Below are 16580 nucleotides of genomic sequence, written 5' to 3' on the forward strand. Positions count from 1 at the left end.
ATCAAGAAGAGTCTATCATGTGACTACCCTTAACGTTGTACTGTATTTTGAAGATAAACAAGAGGTTTATCTATTTGTTATACATAATATGTATAGTAATTGATTTTTTTTTCTTTAAAAACGAATGTTTACACCTAATGGCAATTCAATAAAATTCACACTTTACCAACGGACTAATCATTGTTAGTAAAATAATATATTTGTTACTACAGGAATCTCACTCTTGTTTTGGAATCTTCCAAAAATATTGGGTAAGCTTAGTACCTTTTTACTGGGGTAAGATTTAAGGGAAATTTAAAAATAGACAAACTGTATATGTTATGCTAAAAAAAATCCCTGCCATTTGGGAAAATCGTGGCTATTTTTGAAACAATGGAATCAGTATTTGTTAAGTATGTTATGGGTTTTTTTAGAATCTAGATGCAATTTTAAGACTTTTTTACTCCCTGCATTTTCGCTCTAAACGTACTCGTTTAGGAGCTACATGATGCAGAATGTACACCGCAAGTCATTTTTCTTAGTTGTAACACGCTGTAACTCCTAAACTAGTTGCTTTAGGGAAAAAATGGCACAATAAAACGTTTTTAAATTGCATTTAATTTCTAAAACAATCATAAAATATAGGGTCTTCCATAAGAAAAATCAAAGCCATATTGGAAAAATGGCGGCTAAAATTATTTTTTCAATTTGACCAACATTTTTTAAATAAAAAAATCCAAGGCAGTTACAATTTTACATTTTGTTATATTTCTTATAACTTTCAGATAAAATAGCTGGCACACTTATATCAATCACCCTGTATACGTCCTTGAACGCAATAACTTGAGTAATTTTAGTCCAATTTCGATTAAATTTGGCTTGAGCTTGAAGATGTAAAGAAAGTGGTGAGATAAACTAGAATGAGTTTGATGACCAGAACGAGTATGGGAACGGGGCTTTATGGGGGTAAAAACTGTTTTTTCTAATTTTTCCCCCTTAAAACACAAGATTTTTCAATTTCTCTTCAAACCATTTAATAGAGCTTAAAAACCCAATAATTTAATATTGATTGTGTGATTATCAGTTGCGTAGAAACATAGACAAAATTTGTCTATGGTAGAACATATAACACAGTGACAACGGTGCCATTGAAAACAATGCTAAGCAGTCACTCTACGATTATCGTTCAACGGCTGTCGTCCAACGACTGCAGTCACAGCCTCCTCTAAACAGTTTAGAGGAGGCTGTGCTGCAGTTCCTTCCGCACCAGTGACAACGTACCTTAGACACCGCTGTTAATTAATAGCCCATACAGCTAATGGCAACTAAGGGACCTACTACAGTAAAGTGGAATCCGAACCACATTTTTGCCTTGGTATTAACGAATTGGTCTAATTATCAGGATAGTACTGCGGATAGTCGTAGTACTCACTATTACTATACGTACATATGTATGTATAGTAAAATGTATGGATTCCAAAACCTGCTTTAGGTCTCTCTGCTATCTTTATTCGTACATTATCTGTGTTCTTGATTAACGTAACCTTTAAAATACATAAACCAAATTTATAGTGTCATACCAGCTTGATATTAATTTCTAAAGCAATAAAGGTTGATGCCATGATATCCGCCTCGATGTAATTACTGGAGGGGTTGTGTATGAATACTAACAGGGGAGCAAACCTGGACCATAAACCCTTTATAGGCTTCCATTGCTCGCGTTACAATCAGGGACTATTGCGGGTCTGAAAAGCCTCTGGAAATGACGTGCATTTACAGGATGTGTTATAAGTTATAACCCTTCGTACTGCTACTGAAGGGCACACGTGTTGTGGTGGGTTGTTTTAAGCACGTCCCTAGGTCACCTGATATGAGTGAAGGTGCTGCCCCTAGAAATGAATACTGTAGTATAAATTATCTTGGGCACAGGATGGATTATTGTAATCCGATATATAATATGAGTTAATTTTGAAAACTTGTTACTTTGATCTCGGAATCGGCAACAATAAACACCTTTATACTTACGGTGTAACTAACTTCTACTTCAAAAATAAGTTTTAAACCAGTGTTATATTCAGAAAACATATATTATCGTTATAATATGCGTACAAACTATAAAAAAATTAACATGAACCTTATGCGATGGCATTTTTCCACTGGAGTCTAAACCTTCGCTAACTCATCACGATGTTGTCCCCTGGCACTGCGGAGTGGGGGAAGCACAGCATTCTATTGGCTGAGGGAACACCATTACCACAACGATACGGTAAGTAGCCATCGGCCTCGGTGGTCTAATGGATTACGTGCCGGGCTGACAAAGTAAAGGTACCAGGTTCGAATCCTCTCGGTAGCACTAACATTTTGTCTAAGATTTTTGCATGATCAGCAAGTTTGGTTAGTTTGGTTAGGTTATGACAGTTTAATTTGTTAATTAAAACATTATAAAATTCAATTTGAGCTATTATAGTTTTAGTTTAGAACTATTTTTTTTTCTATTAGTAAACCTTCGTTCGATTTTTTCATCATCAGCAAGTTTGGTTGGTTTGGTTAGGTTATGACAGTTTAATTTTATAGTTAATAAATTATAAAATTGAATTTAAGGCATTTATAATTTTATTTTATGAACAGAACTATTTTTTTCGATTAGTAAACCTTCATTCGATTTTTATTTTAAATCTTTTTTATATAATCTGCAAGTTTGGTTGGTTAGGTTAGTTTATGACGGTTTAATTTCATAAATATTCATTTTTTAACTTGTTGAAAAACTGCAGCATAGGTTTATGCATGTAAAACAACGCGGGCTTGTTTGGACGCCGTCTAGAGGGGAGGTGGAGGGAGAATCATTTCCCCCACTCCGCAGCGCCAGGGGACAACATCGCGATGAGACAGCGAAGGTTTAGACTCCAGTCATTTTTCCATGACAGTTTTACATTATCGTACATAAAATTATTGTAACATATGTTTACACAGAGCAAAAGAAAATAACAATCAGATTAATACCATTGATCAAATTGGACGAAAATTAATACAAAAAGATTAGTCCGGGCGTATGCTGAGACGCACGTGACACAACGCACGCAAGTCAAGTTTTGCGGCGCAAGCCACGCAGCACACGAATTTTTTTATGGGCTTACCCCAACTCCGCGCGGTGGTCAGAAATCTGTCAAAACCGACTGCCCAACTCCGCGCAGTGGTCACTTCGGGTCCCTCGCGGCACATGCCCAACTCCGCGCAGTGGTCAATTTTGGCTCTCACAGCCCTGACGTATGAGAGTTTGTGCTCTAAGTTTGAAATTATGATATATTTTCATCATTTATAAGAAAGGAAAAGTAAAAAGTATATGCCTACCCAAAACAGGAGACGAAGCTTAAAAACCACTAATATAAGAAGTTTTAAAAAGCCCGTGAGAAAGAGTGACTGTAAATTTATATGTTCCAAAGTCTACAATACTCAATCATTCTTTTTAGCACTGGGTTTATGAGCTTGCTGATAAACTTGAGTACCAAATTCAAAAATGTTAGTCTTGTAAACAACCACAGATTGCTTCAACAAATTGGCTGTAATCTCTGTTTCATAAAACAGTTAGCTATACACCTCAAATTGGGGGGAAAATTGGCTGAAATTGGTTTACGAGCATATTTCTTTTACATCTTATTAAAATTGGCGAATTTTACGTCTATGAAGAGGGTTTTCATTGAATCTAGACCCAGACCAAGGTTTTAGCGAATTTCCCATGTATAGGGAATAAGCTATTACCGTAGGTCTCATGGTAAGACCTGGACTCACTGATTAAATTTTTCGTTTTTATTTCCCAAAGGCCGAAAACACCATCCGTTCAAATTCATATATATATATACCGGTATATATATTTTATGTGTATATATGTAAGTCTGTTAGCACGATAACTCGAGCAAAATGATCTGATTTTGATTAAATTTGGCGTGAATGTGTAAACCGTTTATTCGAACGAGTTCACAAACCAGCACGATTGAACCATGTGAACTGGGGCTTATGTATATATTATGAAAGTATAACGTTTTTAAATTTCTTTTGAAACCACTTCGTAAAGCTTAAAAACAAATAATTCAGTATATCGAAGCGTAAAAGCGCCAGAATAGTTACAGAAAAAATGCCAAAGAATTCTTATTTTTAAATTCTTATGTTATTCTTATGGAGAATGAGTAAATTAAACTGTTGTAAAATCCTGTAAAAGGAACATATTTTGATTAAATTGTCAAATGAATTCATTTTACACTTAACTATTGACATTTCACACTTTTTACCCTGTCTCAAACACTTTTTGATGGGTCTGTAATTGACGGGTAACCTTAATATTACAAGTGACCACCGCGCGGAGTTGGAATTGGCCCTAAAAGTGACCACCGCGCGGAGTTGGGCTGAACCCTTCGGGGGCCATAAAACTTTTCCTCGGATTAAATTTGACCACTGCGCGGAGTTGGGCAATCCCCGAATTTTTGACTAGCGCATGCTGAGACGCAGCACACGCAACACATGCAGTCACCATTCGCCAAGTAGTACTGTAACTGATTTTCAGCTGTTGTAAACAATTGTAAATTTCGATTGTGGCAATCGTATCGATTGAAATTATATATCGATTGATTTATTAGGTACGGTTAAGGTTTTAGCCTATTGTTGTCGATTGTTCGACATTTCGATGGTATAATAACACAATCGTAATAGACGAAATAATTGAATCACTTAAGTAAAAAGCTGCTTATTTGCATAGTAGAATTGAAAACAAGCTGGCAGTCGTTTCGAGAGGTTATCTTTACATAAAAATTATTTCATTTTCTAGCTCTGTTTTTGTTAATTAATGATTCAATATGACGAAAAATATAGTTTAGGCCTACTACACGGGCAAAGACTTGACCGGAATAAACTTTGACACGGGATTGTAAAACTTGACCTCTGGTCAAAAAGATTCACTTTAGGCCCTAGTGATGAAATATACTATATTTATCTTAAATTCTTTTCTAAAGCTACTCGTTTAGGAGTTAAAGCTTGTTGCATTACATACAATAGACACTTAATGGTGGTCTATTGTCTGTGGTTGCACCTAAGAAAAAATGGCATGTGGTGTACATTCTGCTCCTGTACCTCCTAAGCGAGTAATTTTTTTAGAGGAAATGCATATAGTAAATACGTCTTGGTACTTAAAATAGCATCTAAAAAGTCCATAAAATACAGAGGGTTTCAATTTTAAAGTTTGCTGTCATTTTAGGCAAATTGTAGTCATTTTTAAATAAATGGAAACAATATTGTTAATGTATTTTTGTTATATGATAGACGTATCATACATCATTAGATGTAGACACTATTTAAGACTTATTTACTATGCATTTTCCTCTCCAAACATACTTGTTTATGAGCTACAGGATGCAGAAAGTACAAATCAAGCCACTTTCTTTAAGTGCAACAAGCCATATATCTCCTAAACGAGTAGCTTTATAAAAAGAACTTAAAGAAAACAAACGTTTTGAAATCGCATTTACTTTCCAAAACAATCATAAAATATGCTACACGGTGTTCCATAAAAAATATTTAAGTTGTCAGCCAAATTGGAAAAGGTGGTCATATTTTCAAATTCCAAAAAAAAATCTTAAGAAATAAGGGGGAGCGTCTCAGAAGAATATAAACCTACGTGTATTCGAACGTGTTCGCAAACAAGCATGATCGGAACATGGAAGTGGGGGTTGGTCGGGTGTTTTATGGGGTAACAATTAGGTTTTCTCAATTTTGCTCCCAAAAACATATAATATACCAATTTATCTCCAAACCATTTTGTAGGGCTTAAAAAACAAATAACTTATGGTATCTTGTATTGTTTTTTTTTTTTTTTTTTTACTGGTAAAGAGAAAAAATAAAAAAATTGTAAATTTCATATAGACATTGAGAATAAGTGACTGTTGTAGTTTGATTGCTTATGGACTCAAAATTGGTATATATTTTTTATTTTATACCAAGCTATGAGTATGTTACTAAAAAAACACGTTATCACCCTCCCTGTAGCAGCAAACCTAAGTACTCGTTATACCTAATGTTATTTAAATAGGAAATAAATCTATCCTGTTTAAAGATATGTTTTAGTGAATATCCAATTAGGAAAACGGAAATTTGCTCAGTTTGCTATGGCGGGAGTATTTTTTCTTTTATTTTCTCCGTAGCTATTAAGTTTAGTTTATGAACCTTTGATTTAAATTTTCAGCCCTAGACAGGATTTTAAGAACAAGTACAATGTGTTACGTGTATTAAAAAATTGAAATAACAATATTTTTAAATTATAAAGCTCCGTTTCGATAGTCATATCATGACGTTTCAAAACTGCATGGTTTACTTCATACACCACAGATAATTCACATTGGAACTCAATCGACGGTCATTTGTTTTTTGTTATTTTTCACACGAGTTGTGTTGAGTGTGCCTAAAAATCTGTGGCTGTGCTACAAACTGAGACATGCCACGCAGCACACGCATTTAGTTACAGAGAGCACAGCTGGTTAGTTGTCAAGATGGCTGAAAGTACCTATTACTCAGAGTCCGACAAGGGAATTGAGGAATTGGTTAGTCTATATTGTGTTTCGTGCTTGCACCCAAGTTGTGCCGCATGCGCCGAAAACGGTGACATGCCGGCCCACGCGTGTGTCAGGCACATACACGCGTGCGTCGCAGCTTACGCGGCGCCGTAAGATAACATGGTGGCACAGTTTTCTGCCTTGTGCTGTGTTGCGTGCGTTGCGCCACGGGCGTCTCAGCATACACCCGGACTAACAATTAGTTCAATTTTGAGTAGTGAAATTAATACATGTTTTTAGATTAATCAGGGAGCAGATTTGAGCTTATTTATTCAGACTTAGGCATAACCTTAGGTTTATGTGGAACTTCACAACATTCCCTTTTGTAATGCATATTCTAATAAAGGTTACTAGTCATAAATCAGGGGCGTATCCTTGGGTGTCATATGGGCCAGGAATATGCTTTGATTGATATATTTAAGAGTAACTGTAGTGTATTGAGCTCAGAACTAAGACAACGGTGTATTGTAAAATACTTAGAAAATTGTGCTCTATCCAAAATTCTCTACTACATTACAAATTATTTAATTTGCGAGGGGACTCGTGTAAAAATTGCGCTTGTTATTTATAAGCTTAAGCTACTCATGTGTGATCTACCCAAAGAGTGATTTACTTAGGCTACCGGTACCTCAATAGGTACCGTAACAATTATCACTTAACGTAGCTTAGGCAATTTATTTAAAAGCTATTTTCATGAACTGTTTCGTCTCTTGTTTTCTATATGACTGTGGTTAACATTCAACTGAAGAAACAGCCTGTTATTAAATCTATCTATATATTAATAGGCAAGCATGTTTCTTTAAAACCTTTTTTCTCAGCTCGTGTGAATCGTAGGGAAAATCTACGCATACCGTTGGAAAGCTATTTTCCTGTAGGTGTGCAGAATCCCTTTATAAATTTAAATAGGCTCAAAGATAAGCACAAAAAATGAGTTTAAAAATTTGAAAAAATTAACATGGATCTTATGCGTTGCTATGCTGGTTACGAAATAACAACGAAATATAAACAGAAAATCAAAACAAATGGAGGAAACTCCAATCACATGTTTTATTTACAGTGTGGGGTGAAAATAGATAAGTGAGTACATTACATATTTTTGGTCGAGTTTCGACCACTGGACGACCTCTCGTTACAATAATTACATTGAAAACGTTATAAAAAGGTAGGTCAGCACCACTGGATCTTTGAATATGGACTATAGAAATAAATCAAACGCTTGGGGTGGAGCCCTAAACAAATTCATTTTGTACCTCCACTAGAACCGTTAAAATGACATCTGAATCGTAAAAATCGGTTTTAGTAGATCGGGCAAAAAGGGGATTTTACTGAGAAACAACGTACTAAGTATAATATAGACAACTAGGTGAAACCCGTAGAAATCGACGGTTACTCTCAAGGCTTACGCTAATTCATCTACGGAAAGTTAGGTTAAGTGGAATGTACTTTAAGTAGCTGCTTAAATAGTATTTACTCTTTATGCATTTTTTAAAGCCGAAATGTGTTATTTTCAATCATGTTAACAACCCAGTGGGCCGCGGTCCGTAATATAGGATACTGCAAATAATTTCTCTAGATAGGTACCATTTTAGGCAAGGTTTCTGTCTTTGGATGTTATTAGACATGATAAGAGCACAATAAACTTCTTCTGCAGATAAATAATCTGCTGGAGAAATATACGCCGAATTATAAATGTTACAATGCGAGTTCAGGCATTTTGTAACTATATGGGTAAGTTACATAGTATTTGTTAGGCTGCTGCTCAGTGCACTTTAAGAATATATATTTTAGAGAAAAATTAAATGGTTTTTGTTGCTGAGTAGCGCTAGTAAACATGTAAAACCCATTTCGTTATTCTAATAACATTAAAAGACTCTCTAAGAGTTCCAATTCTTATTTGTATACATATATATATTATGTGTTCACTATGATGAATGAATACTTTATAGCAACCTCTCTGAAAAGTCTGTAGTAAATTGCAGATCTTTTAGCTTAATGACTTTCTAAATCGTGGACATATTTCTACATAAATATTGTAAAAAGTTTTATCCAGTTGCTGTAAACTACTATTAATTTAACATAATATGGACACGGCTCAAATGGACAACGTGCCCTTCTGCACTTGTATTATTTTGTATTGTATTACACATTCGACTATTTTTCCAATGATTGAAAACATGTATGACAATAATCTCATGAACCTATGATGATCTGTAGAATAATATGATAAAATATAGGCAAAAGTGGTGAAAAAGGCAGACAACAACCCGTACAACAGATATTAGATAGTTCGATAAGAAATTATTGTAAGAGTTCTGTGATAAAAGGAATTTCCTCTGATTTCGTAATGAAACGTTATATTGCAAAATATTACATAATACAGAAGAAAATCAATTTTAAAATCAGAAAATAACATTGCAAATACTTCTTCTGGACAACTCAGTTACTCCCAATAAATGTGCGTTGTTTAAAACACAATTAAAAAATTAACAGCTGTTTCATTAAAAAGTATTATATGGCCAAAATGTAAACAAAGCTGTCGAGGGATCTTTAAAGGCTTCTGAGGCAGAGCCCTCAGCTAATTTACTTCGTTTATCTTTTGATAACTCATCTACAGACCAAGACCTTTCTTTGGAAACCTTTACCAAGTTTCTACGCCCAGCCGTTCTCTCAAATTAGTGGAGACGAAGTTTCCAATTAAACATTTAGATTCCCCCATGTTAATCTTATGGAAGAAAACCCAACTTTGATGGAAGATCCTGCCCAAACTAATAAAGATATCAAAAAACGAAACACACTTTGCAAAACTACAGATCAGGGCCATTGTTTTGACATTTTAATCATCAAAATCGGTCCAAAAATGTGGGAGGAGTTCTGTTTACAAAAATCGGCTTAGCGTATCTATAAGTATAAAAGAGGATGTTTGTATATATATATATAATATATTTGTTTGTTTGGCAGTGATAAACTCAGACACCGCTGAACCGATTGCCACGAAACTTGCTACATACGTGTAGAATGTCATGGAATAGGTTTATACACCATCAATTTCGTGATCCGTCCAATCGGCTCCGCCCCAGTGGCTCTGGAGTTTCCCATGTTAACCTTATGAGAAATGGAATTAATGAATCTTAACAGCTGTTTCAATTAAACAAGTTGGTTCTGTTCTATGATATTCAATAGCATTAAAGTTAAATGGATGACCAACAGGGTGCAGCACTATTATTTCTTTTACATTCATGACAACAGCTAATTTGCAACCAAAAGGTGAGTGAGCGTAGCGAACGAACTTCAACCTGGAAGCGAGTTAGCGTAGCGGACGAGCTAACCTGAAGGCAAGTGAGCGTAGCGAACAAGATAACCCGAAGGCAAGTGAGCGCAGCGAACGAGCTCCAACCTAAAGGTGAGTGAGCGTAGCGAACGAGCTCCAACCTAAAGGTGAGTGAGCGTAGCGAACGAACTTCAACCAGGACGTGATTGAGCCATGCGAACGAGATCATCTTGAAAATTAAGAAGTTAAACGGGGCAAAGCCCGCGGGTTACAGCTAGTTATATATATAGATAGATGGATGCTGTACAAGGGTTGTATCAGATTCTGCCTTAACGACGTATCACATTTCTGCCGTTGATTTTGTTGTTTACTAGTTATTATTAGTTAGCCCGATGAGTAACTCACTCACTAACTGACTGATCAGGTATAAAAATGTTTACCCACTTCTAGGTTAGCTGGAAATCTGAAATTTTTTTTCTCCACCCAAAAAAGTATATATATAAAAAATAAAATGGTGGATTTTCTAAAAATTCTTTTAAAAAAACACGTTTTTTAAATGGCTATAACTCACAAACGATAAGAGCTAGCAAAGATTTGAAAGAATTTTCATAGTCAGGAAGTAAATTCTCTACAAAAAGCTCAAGGCATTTTCCGATAATTAGGCCCCTTCATCCCCAAAAAACGCACTTGTTCTTTAACTTCATTCGTTTTTTATAATTTTTACGTGTTTTTATTTTTTTAAATTTCTTTTTCGGACTTTGTTGTACTTCAGTTTTAACTACAAAAACATAACAATTTAATTACAACTGTACTCAGTTAAACTGTAGCGAGACGGAATATAAGTTGAATTAAATGATATATACATTTTGGACATATAAATTTGTTTTTTTAGTGCTACCATATTTATTCTGTTTGTCTATAGTGCTACGCACTTTGATGAAACATATCAAAAGTAACATTTTCAAATTTGAACCCTTTAAAATATTTTTTAAATGGTGTATTTTGAATAAAAAAAGTTCGTTTTTAACGCTTGTTGGGCCAAACCCGTAACTCTGGTGAATATACGCATAATTGAAAACGAATATCTCTTAAAATACAATTATTTTTAAGTCCTCATTTATGTTAACCTCTAATATTTTAACCCTGCCCCCTTTTGCGGAAATGGTACGAGTGTCAATAGTAATAAAATGTTCAGTAAATGTACTCTTAACTCTCCTTGTTTTGATCACACCAAGGGGTCCCATTCTTCGCACTGATTTTTGTCCCCCGGCCCCCAAAGGGAGCCTAGGGCTTAGACTATCTACAATTTTCTTACCTCCCCCTAACTTCTAAGATTATTACTTAATTCTCTACTTATTGAACTGAAAATAATTTTACAGTCAATGCTTAAGCGAATTTCAGTCGTTAAAGCAACTTCTCCAAATCGGGACTCAAACTTGTCTTGTGAAAACTTGTTTGATATTCACCACAAACAACCCCTCTATTAAATACTTTGCAACTGCTAAGTCATCATTGGCTCACAGAAAAAAGTTCCCGGTCAACAATCTGTCCCCCGTGGCACTTTCCCATCACGGAGTCCCCAACGAACCACTCGTTAGGCCTATACTTTTGTACTCTGCACAACTTGCTTCATTGATGTGAATGTTGGAATTTCAATAAAATTAATTTCTAGAAATATTATAAAAGTATGCCGAACGTTAGCACTAGCCTTTCCAAACCCTAGCAGAACGGTTTCATTGTTTATGATAACTGCAACGAGTATAGTAAGCAATAATATTTATATTTCGTTAACATTAATAAACTTGGTAAACGAAATTCACCGACTTACTCCGAGATCTACCAATAACAAAGAACAGTGAACGCTATTGAGGATCGATCATTTTATGCTCATGCATAACAATAAAGCGAAGACTATATTATTCCAATGTTTGTAGACAACTGTTTTTTGTAGACAAATTGACACGAATTGAATTAGAGATTGTTGCACTTCAGTTTCAACAACAAAAACATAACATTAGAACTGAGCTCAGTTCAACTACAGCGGGACGAACTATAACCTTGCTTTCACTATCTCGCGTTATCTTATAAAAATGCACACGTGTAATAGGCGATGCATTTTTCCGTGATAACGTTATCACTTGCAGCGAGATAACAGTGACGGTCGGGAGTCATCTATACACCATTAATGGCCACATGACACATTAAATTACTCCTTTAATTGATCTATATAAGAATTTGTTATTCGTTATTTTTTATTTTACTTGTGTACTCAGAAATAGAAACCACGGTTTTTAGGTTAAAATTGACACCTTGAGAAATGTCTGTTGAATAACTTCACAAACGCAGTTATCAGTCAAGTGGTGATTTATTTGAACTGTTTTTAGCGAATTTCCCATATAGGGAATAAGCTATTACCGTAGTACTCACGGTAAGACCTGGACCCGGGACCAATTTTTTTTTTCGTTTTGAGGTCCCTAGAGGTCAAAAACACCATCCGTTCAAATTCATATATATATATATATTTATATATATATATATATGTGTGTGTCCGTTAGCGCGATAACTCGAGCAAAAATGATCCGATTTTGATGAAATTTGGTACAAACGTGTAAACCTACGTTTATTCAAACGAGTTCGCGAACCAGCATGATCGGACCATGGGAACGGGGGTTTATGGGGGCTTTTATGGGGTAAAAATGGGTTTTTCCCATTTTTGACCCAAAAAACATAAAATTTTGCAATTTCTTTCGAAACTATTTTGTAGAGCTTAAAAAAACAAATAATTTAGTATATTGAAGCGTTATAATGCGCCTAATGGTTACGGAGAAAATTCCAAAAAATTGTAAATTTAAAATTCCCATGCTATTCTTATGGAGAATAAGTAAACTGTTGTAGTTTGCTTGTTTATAAACATATTTTGCCCAAATTTGAAAAATGTTTTTATTTCTTACTAACTATTAACATTTCACATAAAAAACACTTTTACCCTCCCTGTTGCAGCAAACCTAAGTATGTTTTAAACTGATTCTATTTAAATAGGGAATAAATGTGATATTTTTAAAGATACATTTTAGTGTAAATCCATTCAGGGAAATGGAAATTCGCTTAGTCTGCAGGTTTGCTGCGGCGGGGGTATTATTATGCACTAGCTGTTGTATCCGTGTTTCGTAACGGGAAGAGGACAACATAACAATTTTAATCTTTATAACACTTTTACATCGGTTGTTTCATAGAGAAAAAGCATTAAATATATACTGTCAATTGTTCTGCGGTTACCATGGTTAACATAGGTTCTGGCGCACACCGCTGGGAGCGCCACGCCGTGCAGTTACGTAGCGCCATAGGGGGCATTCACTTCACACGAGCGATTGGGTAGTCCCGCTGCAGCTCGCATTCTTTACTCTTCTTTATGCATACTTTACGCATTGTACTCCATAAACTCCCGCTAGTCCCACGCCCAAAGTCCGATCACGCTGTTTCGCGAACTCGTTCAAATAAACGTATACACACGTTTGAACCTAATTTAATTGAACGCGGGCGATTCTTACTCGAGTTACCCTGCTATGCTAACCATGCTAACGGACACAGCCCACACACACAAACGCACATTCGCTAAAGTCACGTAGGCCTAAATGCATTAACCTTCAGAAAATAAAAACGTTAACTAACATATACAGTAGCACCAACTATCCACTAGGACGCTGATAAGCTGAAAATGTTAACCAACAGATACAGTACAGTAGCACCAACTATCCACTAGGACGCTGATAAGCTGAAAATGTTAACCAACAGATACAGTACAGTAGCACCAACTATCCACGGGAGCGTTTCATAAACTCCAAATTTCACAAACTCCAACGCTTAAAATATTAAATAAACAGAGCGGTTCATAACCTCCAAATTTCATAAGCTCCAAATCTATAACATTCAAATAATCACTGTTTCACAATGTCCAAGTTTCACAAACTCCAACGTTTAAATATTCAATAAACAGAGCGATTCATAATGTCCAAATTTCATAACCTCTAACGGTACAGTCTGGGCCAGAAGTCTCTCTAGTGGTTGCCACAGTCAGATAGCAGGCACCGTTCGCCAGCGCTCAACTACTGATTATACGTACATTTTAGCGAATTTCCCTATAGGGAAGTAGCTATTACCGTAGGTGGCATGGTAAGACCTAGGTGCGGGACCGATTTACTTTTTTCATTTTGATGTCCCCAGAGGCCAAAAACACCATTCGTTCAAATTTTTATATATGTATATATATATATATATATATAGATATATATATAGATTTATATATATATATATATATATATATATGTCCGTGAACACGATAACTTGAGTAATTTTTATCCGATTTTGATGAAATTTGGTTTGAAGGTGTAAGGCGGGATAAACTTGAATGAGTTCGCGAACCAGCATGATCGGACCATGGGAACGGGGTTTTACGGGGGGTTTTATGGGGTAAAAATTGTTTTTTCAAATTTTTGACCCTACAAACGCAAAATTTCCCAATTTCTCTTCAGACCTTCTTAAAGGGCTTAAAAAAACAAATAATTTAGTATATCAAAGTGTTTTTGTACTATTATTAGTAACGGAGAAAATTCAAATAATTGTTATTTTAAAATTCCCATGTTATTCTTATGGGGAATATTGTAAAATGTTGTAGTCTGCTTGTTTATGGATATATTTTGATCAAACTTGGTAAATTATTTATTTTATACTAAGTTATTAATATTTCTCTAAAAAACACACTTTTTTACCCTCCCTGTAGCAGCAAGCCTATGTACTCATAAAAATGAATGTTAATTAAATACATTTAATTGAAAATCAATTCAGGCAACTGGAAATTCGCTTAGTCGGCAGGTTTGCTGCGGCGGGGGTATTAATGATTGAAGAACACTCAGATGTGTGACTCAAATATGTGTTAGCACACAATGTGCAAATCAAATTTACATTTTAGCGAATTTCCCCTATAGGGAATAAGCTATTACCGTAGTAATCATGGTAAGACCTGGTCCCGGGACCGATTTACTTTTTCGTTTTGAGGTCCCTAGAGACCAAAAACACCATCAGTTATATATATATATATATATATATATATATATATATATATGTGTGTGTCCGTTAGCGCGATAACTCGAGCAAAAATCATCCGATTTTGATGAAATTTGGTACAAACGTGTAAACCTACGTTTATTCGAACGAGTTCGCGAACCAGCATGATCTTGTGATTCTTGTGACGCTACTATACAGTTTTTTGCTGTGCAAAATAAAGATGATTTGATTTATTATTTGATTTGATTTGATCGGACTATGGGAACTCTTAAGAATATATACTTATACTCTTAAGAAAGCAATTACGGAGCAACAATGATACTTCGTGTTACACCGCTACAACAGTAGAACGTGTAGCGCCTACATACCGAACCACGGCAACATCTGCAGCGACTTCTGGCAGAGACTGTACCGTTGGAGCTTATGAAACTTGGAGGTTATGAACCGCTCTCTTTATTTGATATTTAAACGTTGGAGTTTGTGAAATTTGGACATTGTGAATCGGTGATTATTTGAAAGTTATAGTTTTGGAGTTTATGAAATTTGGAGGTTATGAAACGCACTGTTTATTTAATACTTTAGACGTTGGAGTTTGTGAAATTTGGACATTATGAACCTCACCCCTATCCACTAGGACGCTGATAAGCTGCAAATCACTTTTCAGCCGATTGAGACTTCCATCTTGTTATCAGTGACGACGTTATCTCATTCCACAACTTACATAAACCAGCAAACTTCCTCATCACCATCACTCGACACTCGACCTACAACATTCTTTATTACTAGTCAATGGATTCGTAAATCACGTGTTATTACGACCACTTAGTTGTACACGTTATTAATCTTAAAGATTTTCATTTACTATGGAATTTGTATTTGGTACTCAGATAAAATGTTTAAAAGTTGATTCAGAGTTCCGAAACCCATGTGTGTAACTACATTATACATTTCTTTATCGTAAATGGTGGTACCGAAATGAAATCCCATATTTTGCGTACACACTGGATGTAGAACCGAGACATTGCTAAAGTAAAAGAAGTCACTTAATTACGGACGTGTTAATAAACTTATGCTATAAAAGAACTTAGCCTGATCAAGAGAGTGGGCAGCTGAACAGTGAACGTCTTCGACATTTTGCTTTATTTCTTCTTATCGCTGGAACTCTTGAACCATTTACTGATTCCTTCTTTTATGACCAGGATATAAAATAGTCCAGCTATAACTTTATATTTCGTACACTAGACTGTTGTGCTTATTGTGATTGAAACCTTGGCTGGAAGAGATACGGTTTTACATTTTTATTAAGACTTTCTTTACTATTCCAGTTTGTTTTTATTATTTTTTAAATACGTATATAAGTTTATTATTAGAATTATTAAATAAGTAAGTACGGTACCTAATGGTAATAACGAATTAAGAGGATTTAAGTTTCTATAAACGTTAATGTTCATCAGTCATCAAAAATAGTTATTATTCACTTAATATTTAAACTATAAATAACGTTTTCCATCATAGTTTAATGCCAATTTTACAGTTTATAGATATGCGTACATGATAGCTTGGTTAACATTAACAAGTTTGCAGATCATAGACATACTTACCTAGATGATAGATTGATTCACATGAGTTAGCAGTTCATGGACATGCCAACATGATAGCTTGGTTTACATTATTGAGTT

Source organism: Macrosteles quadrilineatus, unplaced genomic scaffold (assembly GCF_028750875.1).
Source record: "Macrosteles quadrilineatus isolate MER2022 unplaced genomic scaffold, UCM_ALF_1.0 Scaffold_1__1_contigs__length_201487025, whole genome shotgun sequence".
In the NCBI taxonomy this organism is placed as follows: domain Eukaryota; kingdom Metazoa; phylum Arthropoda; class Insecta; order Hemiptera; family Cicadellidae; genus Macrosteles; species Macrosteles quadrilineatus.